General features: G+C 32.4%; 1 protein-coding gene and 2 non-coding genes across 3 annotated transcripts in view; 2 read left to right on the forward strand and 1 right to left on the reverse strand.

The window, feature by feature from the left end:
- The window catches only part of LOC114324916 (tyrosine-protein kinase-like otk), a 463,747-nt gene that overhangs the window by 123,951 nt on the left and 326,651 nt on the right, over positions 1 to 13,145 (forward strand). The window lies entirely within an intron of this gene.
- Positions 11,618 to 11,688, reverse strand: Trnag-gcc (transfer RNA glycine (anticodon GCC)). The gene has a single exon. It is a non-coding gene; the product is annotated as a tRNA-Gly (tRNA).
- Trnag-gcc (transfer RNA glycine (anticodon GCC)) lies at positions 11,857 to 11,927 on the forward strand. The gene has a single exon. It is a non-coding gene; the product is annotated as a tRNA-Gly (tRNA).

Raw genomic sequence — 13,145 nt, forward strand, 5'->3', positions numbered from 1 at the left:
TTTAAAAACTATTTTACCTCCTAGTATTTTTTCGATAAGTCAGTTTTTATCGAGATGCGACTTCTTTTTCAATATATTTACGTAAAAATTTTATGGGGATTTTGTTCCTTTAAACCCCCCAAATGTTTGGGTACGTTCCAATTAAACTATTATTGTGGTACGATTAGTTACACACAGTGTTTTTAAAATTTATGCCTCTTAGTCTTTTTTTCATAAGTCACCTTTTATCGAGATGTAGCTTCTTTTTCAAAATACATTTTCAGATTATTAACAGGTCTCTATAATCGTACTTAACCATACACAAATACGTGGTGGATTAGACAAATATTCAAAATATCTCGATTAACACTGGCTTATTCAAAAAGTACTAAGAGGCAAAATTTTTTTAAAAACATTGTGTTTAGGGAGCGTTCAAGTATTACGTAACGCGATTTTTGAAGATTTTTAACCCCCCCCCCCCCAACGTAACGCACTCTTATGGGAGTTTAACTATTGCGTAACGCAATTTTTGAAGATTGTTTTACCCCCCCCCCCTCAACCTGCGTTACGTAATACTTGAACGGTCCCTTAACTAATGGTGCCACAATAATAATTTAATTGGCACGTATACAAAAGTTTGGGGGGGTTTAAGGGAACAAAAACCCCATAAAATTTTTATGGAGTGCACAAATTTCACTTTCATTGTTTTTAAGATGTTGCTGCCATAAAAATGCCACATGTCCATTTTCAATAAAAATCTCTGAGAGTTTTCGATATATGAAAAAAAAATCGATTTTCATTTTGTAACTTCAAAGGGCTGTAACTTTTTTTGTGTGCACTATTGTATATAGGTAAGTGAGGTTCAATCAACCTGTTTTTGACCCCAGAATCTGTGGTATAATTTATGACCAATCTTTTCGGGACATTGTATAAAGTATATAAGGTATATATGGGTGTATATATGACCCTGTATAAAGAATTCCACAATTAAAATTACCACGTTCCACAATTAAAACTTCCTATGTTCCAGTGTACCCATACATCAAAGTTTGTCCTAGACTAGACACCGTTAAGCTATTAACAAATTTTCAGCTTTCTATTAATCAACTTTTTTTGGTACACGGTATCCAGGCCTGTTACTTGAGATATCAATTATTATATTATTCTTTGTCTTTCAATTTAGAAAAAAGTGTAACGTTGGTGACAGCGCTGGAATAAAAGAGATATTAAGTAATCATTATTGTTAATGGTTATACAATCCCAAACGTAAGAAAGAACTTTGTCCGAAATTTCAATGAAAAGGTCGCGAAGAAAATATAAATACATTATGTCGATACCTATATTATAATCGTTGCCTTTATTGACAGGTACTTCTCGATGCTGGCCTACAAGTAGTACTCCTCTCTTTTCTGCGTGATGAGATTCTATTGTTATTCGGGGTCTACTTTTATCGAGTTTTTATAAATTTATCATGGCAAAGTGATGCGACCGTTCTTTGGTTGATGCTTCTCGATTTTAACCTTCTGCCTACTTTGACGGAATTCAATTTAGTTGACGAAAAACAGGTCGAGACGACCAGTCGATGTTTTTGTCGATTCTCAAATCCTGAGAATCCAACAGGTCAGGATCAGGATTCGTATTCAAAAAAATTGCGACTAAACATTAGTTTGCCTGAGAAGACCAGCGAACGTTTATTAATTTCAGTTTGAGTTATATTCTTCGTTGTTCAGAATCTCTTACAACTTTTTTTTTATTATCAATAAAGATCGCATTATAATCATGACAAAGGTCAAAATTACTCGAGCTCTCATCATCATCATCCTTCATCAGCTCTATTTAGTAAACATTGATTGCAGGAAAATTTTTTGAATAAAAAAAAACCTCTGTTGAAAACAAGATACGGGAAAAAAAGTTCTGGAGAAGATACATGGAGGTATACGGGAATAATAAAAGACAGCGTATTAGTCCTGTCGCCAGGGGGGGTACAACGGCCTCCTTAATTCAGATGGACTTACTCAAGTTTTTTTTATATATTTTGACCCGTAGAATACGAATTTTTTGGGTAACAGTTGATCCGGATGTCGATAAGATTGTTATAGACAAAGAACTTGAGGAATTACATAACAGCGATTTCTCGCAAAACAAAACATCTTTTTGTATTTTTTGGGTTATTTTAAGTAAAAAATATTCTTACAAGTTTTTTCGTAGAATGGATAGTTTTCGAGATAACCGCGGTTGAACTTTCAAAAAATCGAAAAATTGCAATTTTTGAACCCGAATAACTTTTGATTAAAAAAGTAAAGTAGCAATTCTGCTTACTGCATTTGAAAGTTTAAGTCAAATTATATCGGTTTTGATTATTTGCAGTGCTAAAAATTAATTTTTTTATTGGTCAACAAAGCTGTAAACACATAGTGTTTCCCGTGCCTAATACATGCGTTTTAACGCATGCTACGTAGAAATTGCCTCGCTTGCACTTGTAGCTACTCTACCTACTCGTTCGATTTTAAATGAGAAATCATTGAAACATCACTCACGCACTAGGTGTTTATAACTTTGTTTAACAATAAAATAATAAATTTGTAGCAATGCAAATAATCAAAACCGATATAATTTGACTTAAACTTTCAAATACGGTAAGCAGAATTGCTACTTTATTTTTTAATCAAAAGTTATTCGGGTTCAAAAATTGCAATTTTTCGATTTTTTGAAAGTTCAACCGCGGTTATCTCGAAAACCATGCCTCCTACGAAAAAACTTGTCAGAACATTTTTTGCCTAGAATGATCCAAAAAATACAAAAAGATGTTTTGTTTTGCGAGAAATCACTGTTATGTAATTCCTCAAGTTCTTTGTCTATAACAATCTTATCGACATCCGGATCAACTGTTACCCAAAAAATTAGTATTCTACGAGTTAAAATATATAATAAAAACTTGGGTAAATCCATCTGAATTAAGGAGGCCGTTGTACCCCCCCTGGCGACAGGACTATATCGGTAACGCGATCAAATGTTGAGTTAGAAGAATCATACAATCAACCGTACAATCAGAGGTAGAGAAACTAAGATGGTAAGGCCACTTAGAAAGGATGCAAAACACGAGCACTCCAAAAACGGTCCTACACTATAAAGTCCTACAAGCTATAAAGCTTCAAATATAAAACAAAAGGACGACGAAAAAATTACACTTTTATAAAAAAGAACTTTTTATAATAAAACGTTTTTATTATTTATAGGACCCAATATAAAATTATTTTGTTGTTTCAATTTCTGTCATAAAAGAATTTTGTAATCGACTTTAAACTCATATAAATCAAAGAAAACTCCGATCCACTACCTTATAAAATTAAAGCTCAGAGCACGCATATTTAACGCAAAAAAGGTCACAGCATAAAATCCACAGAATATAACACTGCGCTAATATCTAAAATTGCTAGAGCTAATTACATGAAAATCTTAGACGAAGTGTTACCAAACATTGGTGTGGTGCGACGATATCTCAAAGCGATAGTTAATTCTGCATTATTTTATTAACGCAGCCGGCTGCCTTTTCTGTCGTTGTAATATGGTCTTTCAACCAATTATGGGATATATCAGATTTTTATTAACATCCTAAGTGCTCTTAAATTTGTTGCAAACACACGCTAAACACAGTTACTCGAAATAACATAGTGTAGTTTACCTCCGAGGTCCAGATTATAATTCCAAAAATTACACTAGTATAAAAAAGTATTTTTTATAATACCACGGTTGTTTAAAATGGTATATATAATAATTAACTTATAAAATATGAATTTTAAGTATATTAACTTTTAATTATGCATTAAAAAAATAAAAAAAAGTAAGCGACAGGCAGGTTTCGAACTCAGGACCTCTCGATCTCCGGTCTAACGCTCTACCACTGAGCTACCATCTCTCGATGACTTAACTTACGTTAAAATGGAATTCAAATGTCATAGCATTAGTCACATTTTTAAAATAGTTTGAAATTAAAAAAATCCATTTATCCATACAATAGCAGTTAAATATTGCATTGTTAGTCAGCTCTGAGCTATTCTGAAAATTTCAAGTACCTAGTTAGCCTAGAACTATTTTTAAAATGGATTACAAAATTTGCGGAGTCCGTGACACCAACCAAGCCAAGTATATAAAAGCGTTTTAAAATATATGAAAGCAAGAGATCGAAAATGAAGTGGAGAAAAATTGTATACCTACCTAGACATGGAAAAGCTCAGCGCGTAAAGGAAATGAAGACACACAAAGAACATCTTCTTCTAATACGGACCTGTAGCTTCACGGTTTCATTTCAATAGAATTCATCTCCGATCACCGAATTGTTTTTATGCACTATAATAAATGCTCACGGTATAAAACTCAAATTTAAACCTAGTGTTGTCTGGACCAACATATTTTAATAGCCGTAAAATGGTTTTTAAAGTCCACAGTTTTTATATGAATTTCTCAGTGAGATTGCAAACATAAAAATAATCGATTACATTCCAAGAAATAGGAATACAAAAGAGAGATACCGCAAGAATATGAGTGTGATGCTTGAATTTTTCCCAGTTCGGCTTTTCTTCAGTTTCGCCATTTTGCTTGCAGGACCATCTTTTGATGTTGACTGTAAATGAGCTGACGAATAAATGATTAACCAAATGTTTTTTACTTGTGTAGAAAATTTGAATGAATATTGTATTAAAAAAAGAAATGTCTCGGTAATATGTATGCAGAAAGCGGACACAAAACTTATTAGGGCGGTCAATGAGGGTATTTGGCTCCGAATTCCATCCTACTACATCGATTTACTTGATATTTTTACAATAGGTAGGGTTCTTACCTAAGAAACAAAGTCTACCCTATCCCGATGTGTGCTTTTATCTTGGGGGTGGTTCCCACTCCCACCCCTTCTCGGGGGTGAAAAATGTTTTAGTTAAAATATCCACGGAAAAGAGAACTAATTTTAAGCAAAAACTGATCTATGATTATTTTTTGAAAACTCGATACTTTTTGAGTTATTCGTGGTTGAAAATTGGCCATTTTATGCATCTAAAAAAAAAACTATATAAAATATTTCTGTAGGTTATAAAAAACAAAAAGATTCGTTCCTTCATAAATCTTCTATAGACAAGGCGGAAACGGCGGGTTCGTTGGGAAAAATATTCCCATAAGATATTTTTGCATAATCACATTCGTGAAACATCCCAGAATAAGGTTCAAGAAGTCGCCCACGAGAAAAGTGGGCCAATTTTTTTTAACAATTTTTTTTTAATCAAATTGCAAAAATCAATATTTTGGCCCGGACTAATTTTTTTTAGGTTTTTTTTGGACCATTCTGGACAAAAAAAGTCTCTTATAATTTTTCTCTAAAGTTGATCTTTTTCGAGTTATAAGCAAGTTAAAGTTTTAAAAACGCGAAAATGGCCATTTTTAAGGCTTAATAACTCGGTCAAAAATTATTATTTTGAAAGTCGGAAAGTGACTAAATCAAAGTTTAAAGTCGCCGTTACATGATCCTGAAGAAATCTGTGTCATTAATTTACTACTAAGCTGTTATTTTTAATTAATAACAATGAGTGGTTGTATCGTATTGACCCTGCTGTAAATGTGAGTGCGAGTAAGATGCACAATTGGACTGCTGGAATAGCTTCTCTCTCGCACTCAGCATTTACAGCCCCGCACACGTGCATGGCGCTTATTATTATTACTTAAAAATAACAGCTTAGTAATGAAATAATGACAAAAATTTCTTCAGGATCTTGTAGGGGAGGCTTTAAACTTTGATTTAGTCACTTTCTGACTTTCATAATAATAACTTTTAACCGAGTAATTAAGCCTTGAAAATCGCCATTTTTCGTTTTTTTCAATTTTAAATTGCTTATAAGTCCAAAACGATCAACTTTAGAGAAAAATTATAAGAGACCTTTTTTGTCCAGAATGGTCCATAAAATTCAATAAAAAATTGTTCGGGCCAAAAATATTGATTCTTGCAATTTGATTAAAAAAAATTGTTAAAAAAAAATTGGCCCACTTTTCACTTGGGCGACTTCTTGAACCTTATTCTGGGATGTCTCACTAATGTGATTATGCAAAAAAATCTCATGGGAATATTTTTCCCTCCGAACCCGCCGTTTTCGCCTTGTCTACTAGTTAAAATACAAAGGGGATATGGTAGGTAAGAAGAGTTTGTGTTTTTGCTGCATGCTCAAATCGGTGTATTCAACTTGAAGTAACAGAGAAACTGTCGATTTTATGTGTATAATGGTACTAATAACTTTTGTAGTGCTTGAAAAGACCTTTAAAATGAGCAATACTAATTGTCGATTACATGCAAACTAAGCGAGATATTCTGCAAAAAAGTTAATGACTAATGTATTTTAAGAAGACATGAAAAGTATTTAACCCCCCATCCATCAGAATTTAAATACATCGTTTTCCTTCGACAATACTTTTTATTATAGTGTTGTTTCTATGTTCAAAAAGTTGGGTTGGATTAAAATGAATGGTTTTTGAAAAAAATAAGATCAAATTATAGAGCTCATTTTTAAATTGTCTTAACAATCTTCTTTTCCTCCATGTAACTCGAAAAAGATAAGAGATACGAAAAAAAGATACCACACAAAAATTTAGGGCTTTTTCAGATAAAAATTTTCTTTTTATTTTCATTACTGTATCTCTTATCATTTTCAAGTTATATGGAGAAAAAGGAAGATTTTTAAGAAAATTTAAAAATACGCTCTATAATTTGATCTTTTTTCAAAAACCATTCATTTTAAACCCGTCCAACTTTTTGAACATAGAAATAACACTATAATAAAAGGTATTGTAGAAGGAAAACCATGCATTTACATTTTGGTGGATGGGGGATAAAATTACTTCTCATTTTTTCTTAAAATACATTAGTTATCAATTTTGTTTGCAGCATACTCTCGCTTAGTTTTAATGTAATGGACCTTTAATATAGCTCATTTTAAAGGTCTTTTCCAGCACTACAAAAGGTATTAGTGGCATTATACACCTAAAATCGACCGTTTCTCTGTTATTTCAAGTTGAATACACCAATTTGAGAATGTACCAAAAAACAAACTGTTTTCACCTACCATATCTCTTTTTGTATTATAACTAGAAGATTTATGAAGGCAAGTGTCTCTTTGTTTCTTTATAACCTACAAAAATGTTATAGTTTTTTAGTTAGATGCATAGTTTTTAAGGTATTCGCAAAAAACCGTTCGAAAAGGTATTATGTTTCAATGAAAATGGCCAATTTTCAACTACGAATATCTCAAAAAGTATTGAGTTTTCAAAAAAAAATATAGAACAGTTTTTGCTTAGAATTAGATTCGCTAGCAAATTCGTGGTAATTTTAACCAAAAAATTTTCCACTCCTAAGAAGGGGTGGGAACCACCCCCAAGATAAAAGCACACATCGGCATAGGTAGACTTTGAATTGGGAGATAAGTAGAGGCTAGGCCCAAAATTTTATTAAAATCCATTCAGTAGGATAGAATTCGGAGGTAGTATCCCATTCTTGCTCCCATTGACTGGCGTATATGGTGGAAACAACCAAACGTTTTAAATCTACAGGGAAAAGTAACCCTTTCTCTACTTCTAGTCTAAAAATAGCCATTATACCGCTATCCCTCTAATGTTAAGTAACCCCAAGGAAAGTGTCCTTAAAAGGGACGCTGAGTAGGGATGGCGGTTTTTGACAAAACACCGGTTTTCGGTTATACCGGTTTTTTGCTTGCGGTTTATCCTGGCGGTTATAACCGGCCAAAAGAAAAACCGGTTTTCGGTTTTTTTAATCCAATAGGTTACAAAGTTACATTTACAATACAGTTTAGTTTGCGATACTCCATTCGACTCGATATCAATATGATCAAAATTAGTATTATCGAAAGAACATGTATTACTTATATAATAATATACACTCATACATTTAATACTTCCTGTATGAGTGTATCGTTTTGAAAACGTAGCGAAATTCTTTGAGATTCGTATTCGTAATCAGTAATTCGATATTCATAGTCAGAACATTATTTTTGGTAATCAGAAAAAGTCATTCAACCACTTTCAATGTCAAGAGTTAAGTGTGAAAAATAGATGATGTTTACGTCTAATTCAACGAGATCACTTCTTATGTAAATATTATGATTACAAATACCTTTTCAAGGAAATATTATAATAAAACTTAATAATTGTTTCTGGCTGATGTGAGAGTGAACTTTCAGTTTGCTTCTGTAATTTAGAAAATAAAATAAAATTTGAGTTATGGTTTTATTTGGAATAATTACTTGAGAATAATAATTATGATTGGGATTCAAAATAATACCTAACCTAATCCTAATCACCGTAAAAACCTAATAACCGGTTTTTACTTTAAAAATAAAAACCGGTTATAACCGGGACAAAAAACCACCGGTAAAACCGGTTATTGCGAAGTAAAAAAACCGGTAGGTTTTTCCCATCCCTAACGCTGAGCGCTAATAGATTAATGTTAATATTTGCAGTAAATCTGAAATCACTTAATATTTCCGAAAGAGTTAAATGATAGTATAGTATAGAACATTGTACATGAAATGTGAATAAAATGTTCTGAAGAATTTAAAAATTGATTAATATACACAAGATGTACAGTCTTTCTATGTCTCTATGAATACCTTTTATCGGACATGTACTATAAATATATGTAGTATAAGAAATCATCACTTATTAATATAATTTACTGCGTTGAATAAACCAATACTGAACAGAGTTCAATAAAATTGAAAACAGTTGATTAGAAATTTTATTGAAACAGTATTTGACGCTGGGAAAAAGTTTAATAATATCATACATTAGTTTCACCTAATTAACAGGAAGAAACATCTCTGATGTAATATAAAAATAATCGTTTCCTCATTTTATTAGATTTTTTAACAAAAAAATGAGAGCTCTTCTCATCGTCTCGAGAAAAAGTCGGTTCCTGGTGAAGAGAAACTGTTATTCTATTGTTTAAAATTGATATTAATTATAAAATAATAAAATAAATTAATATGTTGAGCCATATTTTTATTGCCTAGCGAAAGGAACTACAGAAAAACACGAATATTTCATCATGGTTACATTATTTTTTATATAACATATTAAATAGAAGATGGTAGAGGGTAGGGTAGGGAACTCAATGTTTTTCTTTTGGTGGTGAAGAGGAGATACTTTAGCTAAGGTTGACTTCCCCACGATCCTGAGTTTCCTGAGTCAATCGTGGATTTCAACAACACACGTAATACCATACCTTGCAAGTGGAAGAATGACGTACTACAAAATTAGTTCAGAGAAATAAGGAAAAAAAATATCCTGTTGATGACACAACCCCCTCCAGGCCGAAACAAAATTTTTTGAGTAGTATGGACATCCATAATAATAACCTATATATTTCCTGCAGCCGATTTTGATGATATACATAGTTATAAACAAATGAAGATCAACAAACGGTAAATTTTCGCTTTTTTCGTTTATTACCAAAAAGTTAAGCATTTTAAACAAATTTGAGAGTAAGAAACTCATAAATCGTATTCTTCTTCTTTGAGTGCCTCTCCTATCGGAGATTGGATATCATTAGGGCGATTCTAATTTTATTTACTGCTGTTTTGAACAATTCGTTAGTGGTACAGCCAAACCACTCTCTCAAATTTCTCATCCAGGACATTCTTCTACGGCCTGGATTTCTTCGTCCTTGGATTTTTCCTTGCATTATGTTTTGTAGGAATGTGTACTTTTGTCCCCTCATGAGGTGGCCTAAGTATTCAAGTTTTCTCTTTTTTATATTCAGTAGAACTTCTGGCTTGTTATTTATTCTGCGTATTACTTCTTCATTTGTAATTTTATCCACCCAACTTATTCTTAGTATACGGCGGTAGCACCACATCTCAAAGCTTTCAAGATTTTTAATATTCCTCTGTTTAAGAGTCCATGACTCAACACCGTAGAGCAAAGTACTGAATACATAGCATTTTAACATTCTAGTTCGTAGATGAATACTAATATCACGATTACAAAATAATTTTTTCATTTTTATAAAAGTAGACCTGGCAATTTCAATACGTCTTTTTATCTCGTGATTTTGGTCACCTGTTTCATTGATAAAGGTTCCCAAGTATTTGTATAAAAATCGTATAAATCGTATAAAAAACTTCAATATGGCGTTCGCTAAATATGCTGTCCTTATTAGTTACTTAGAAAATTGCAAAATAAATCACAAATTTTGACTTTTTATAAATATTCATAATTTCTGTAAAAATTAACTTGAACCTTCTTATTGACTTCTGGTGCTTAAATCATACCCTAAATTTCAAAGCAATTGGTCAAATAGTTTAAAAGTTATTTAATTTGTTTATTCCAAATTAATTTTTTTTGAACACTATAAGTCAAAAAATTATGAAGTTACAGTAATGGTTTGGATAGTTTATGAAAGAAGAAGATTTACACTATTAATTTAATTAAAAAAAATGACAAAAAATAATTCTAAATATTGCAAAATTATTTTGCAAGAACATATGAATTAAAAAAACGGGTGGGGGGAGGGAGGGGCTAACTTCGTCCCTAATTGTCCTAAGACAATTGTTTTTCTTTCTAAATGTGTATAAAAATTCAGTCTTTCTAAATATGAAAAAATAATTTTTCTACGGGTAACGGTTAAAAAGTTATTCTAATTGTTTATAAGTAAGCAAAAAATCGACATGTTTTTGCAAAATAATTTTACACTGTTTAAAATTACTTTTTGTTTTTTTTTTATTAAGTTAATAGTATAAATGTTCTTCTTTCATAAACTGTCCGAAGTGTTACTGTAACCTCATAATTTTCTGACTTATAGTGTTGCAAACAAATATGATTTATGAGTTTATTATTCTCTTTGTTTAGAATGCTTCACTTTTTAGTAATAGACGAAAAAAGCGAAAATTTATTGTCTGTTGATCTTCATTTGTTTATAACTATGTATGTATATCATCAAAATCGGCTGTAGGAAACATAAAGGTTATTAAGGTGATACAGTAGCGATCAACAGGTAGCAAAAACGCGTTCCAAGATTGCGGCTGTAATTTTGAATATTTTTTCGAGATATTTGGCACACGTATTCGTAATATAATAAAGAATGGCGGTACAGCGCCCAATTTGGAAAATATTTTAATATGTGGAAATTACTCTGTAATTAATTACAATATTAAAAAACGAGCCTATACCGCCATTAAGAATAACAAAAATTTTGTGTCATTTTTTTTTCAAATTGGGCTCTGTACCGCCATTCTTTATTATATTACGAATACGTTTGCCAAATATCTCGAAAAATATTCAAAATTACATCCGCAATCTTGGAACGCGTTCTCGCTACCTGTTTATCGCTACTGTTTCCTCTTAATATAGATGTCCATACTACTCAAAAAATTTGGTTTCGGCGTGAGGGGGTTGTGTCACGAGAAAAATCTTATTTCTATGGACTAAATTGTTTTTTGAAGGTTTAAAAACTCTTTAAATTTAAAAGTTTCAAATTGAATTTCTTCCCTACTGTCCTTAGCTCAATCAATTGTTTCAGTATTCTCGTCTGCACTTTTAATAAAATGCGCAAAAATAAACTTAAAAAAAAACTTACAATAATAAAAAACTGTGCATCGGCCGGGAATCGAACCCGGGCCGCCCGCGTGGCAGGCGAGCATTCTACCACTGAACCACCGATGCGTTATATTGCTCGATATTTCAAGAAAAGTTCAACCACAAACATTTTAGCATTACTTAAGTACTTTCTCTTTAGATTATTAGTTTTGACCTACATAACAAATAAAAATGTTTTCATCTCAAACATTATCACGATGTTTAGCTTTGTTCATAGAAGGATATTCCTTCACAGCATCGGTGGTTCAGTGGTAGAATGCTCGCCTGCCACGCGGGCGGCCCGGGTTCGATTCCCGGCCGATGCAAAGTTTTTTGTTATATGTATTTTTTATTACCCCTAATATCTGAATAAATTACCTGAATAAATCAACTAAAAATCTAAGAAAAGAACGATTTATTTTAATAATACAGTAATTTAAATCAAGCCAATATTAAGAACAACAGTACTAACAGTAGTATGTATTAACAAGATTGATCCACCAAAGACAGACTGTATCTCTTAGTACGTAAATTATATTCGTAAATTCGTAAGGGTAAAAAGTGTGTAAAGTGCGCTCAAAATTAACTTTTTTTTATTACACAACCGTTATCGAGACATGTCGTACATCTACATATTTTATAGCTTCGAAAAGGACTAATTTGATATCAGCAGACAAATCGTCCGACTTGGAACAAAGCCACTCGAATACAAAAGACATTCACTGGCAACTCACAACTCACAACGCAAACAAAGCCCTTTTCATATTCCCAACAATTCCCATTCCGAGATAATTTCCCAATCGGGCGATTCATGGCTGATGGCTGATGGGTACCCTGTTCTAATTAGCGTAAAACACATGTTATATAAATGCATCGATTACGATTTTCAATGCAATAGTCATGTCCCACTTGGATAAAAGTCGTATACGAGGTGCGACGGTAAAGTTATAAGGATAGTTTGTTATAAAAATTTAAAAAAAGACGTTTACCGCGTAGTTTGTTTTGATTCTCGAGAAAACAAAAAAATCACACGGTCCCAAATCAGGTCAGTATGCAGGATGGCCCACCAAATCAATTTTTTTGGCCTTAAAATACTAGGATTTTTTACGAGCCGTGAAAGAACTGGCATTGTTCTGATGCAACAACGGTTCTGGTTGTTTTTGCGAATTTCATCAATCACTTCTGGCAAACAAATAGTTGTATACCATTCAGAATTGACTGTTCTACCATTCTCTAACCAACTGTGTTTGCCAATTATTTTGGATTACTTTTGTTGGTTTGGTTCTTCTTGAAACACCCATAAAGTCTGACAAACTATCTAAGAGAGTCATTAATATTCAGCTCAGCGGTGTCTTCTTATAGAATTATACACGTAAGGGAGCGTTCAACTATTACGTAACGCGATTTTTGAAGAATTTTGACCCCCCTCCCCCCCTACGTAACGCACTCTAATGGGCGTTTAACTATTGCGTAACGCAATTTTTGAAGATTTTTAACCCCACCCCCCCACACCTGCGTTACGTAATACTTAAACAGTCCCTAAA

This window comes from Diabrotica virgifera, chromosome 9 (genome assembly GCF_917563875.1).
Source record: "Diabrotica virgifera virgifera chromosome 9, PGI_DIABVI_V3a".
NCBI lineage: Eukaryota > Metazoa > Arthropoda > Insecta > Coleoptera > Chrysomelidae > Diabrotica > Diabrotica virgifera.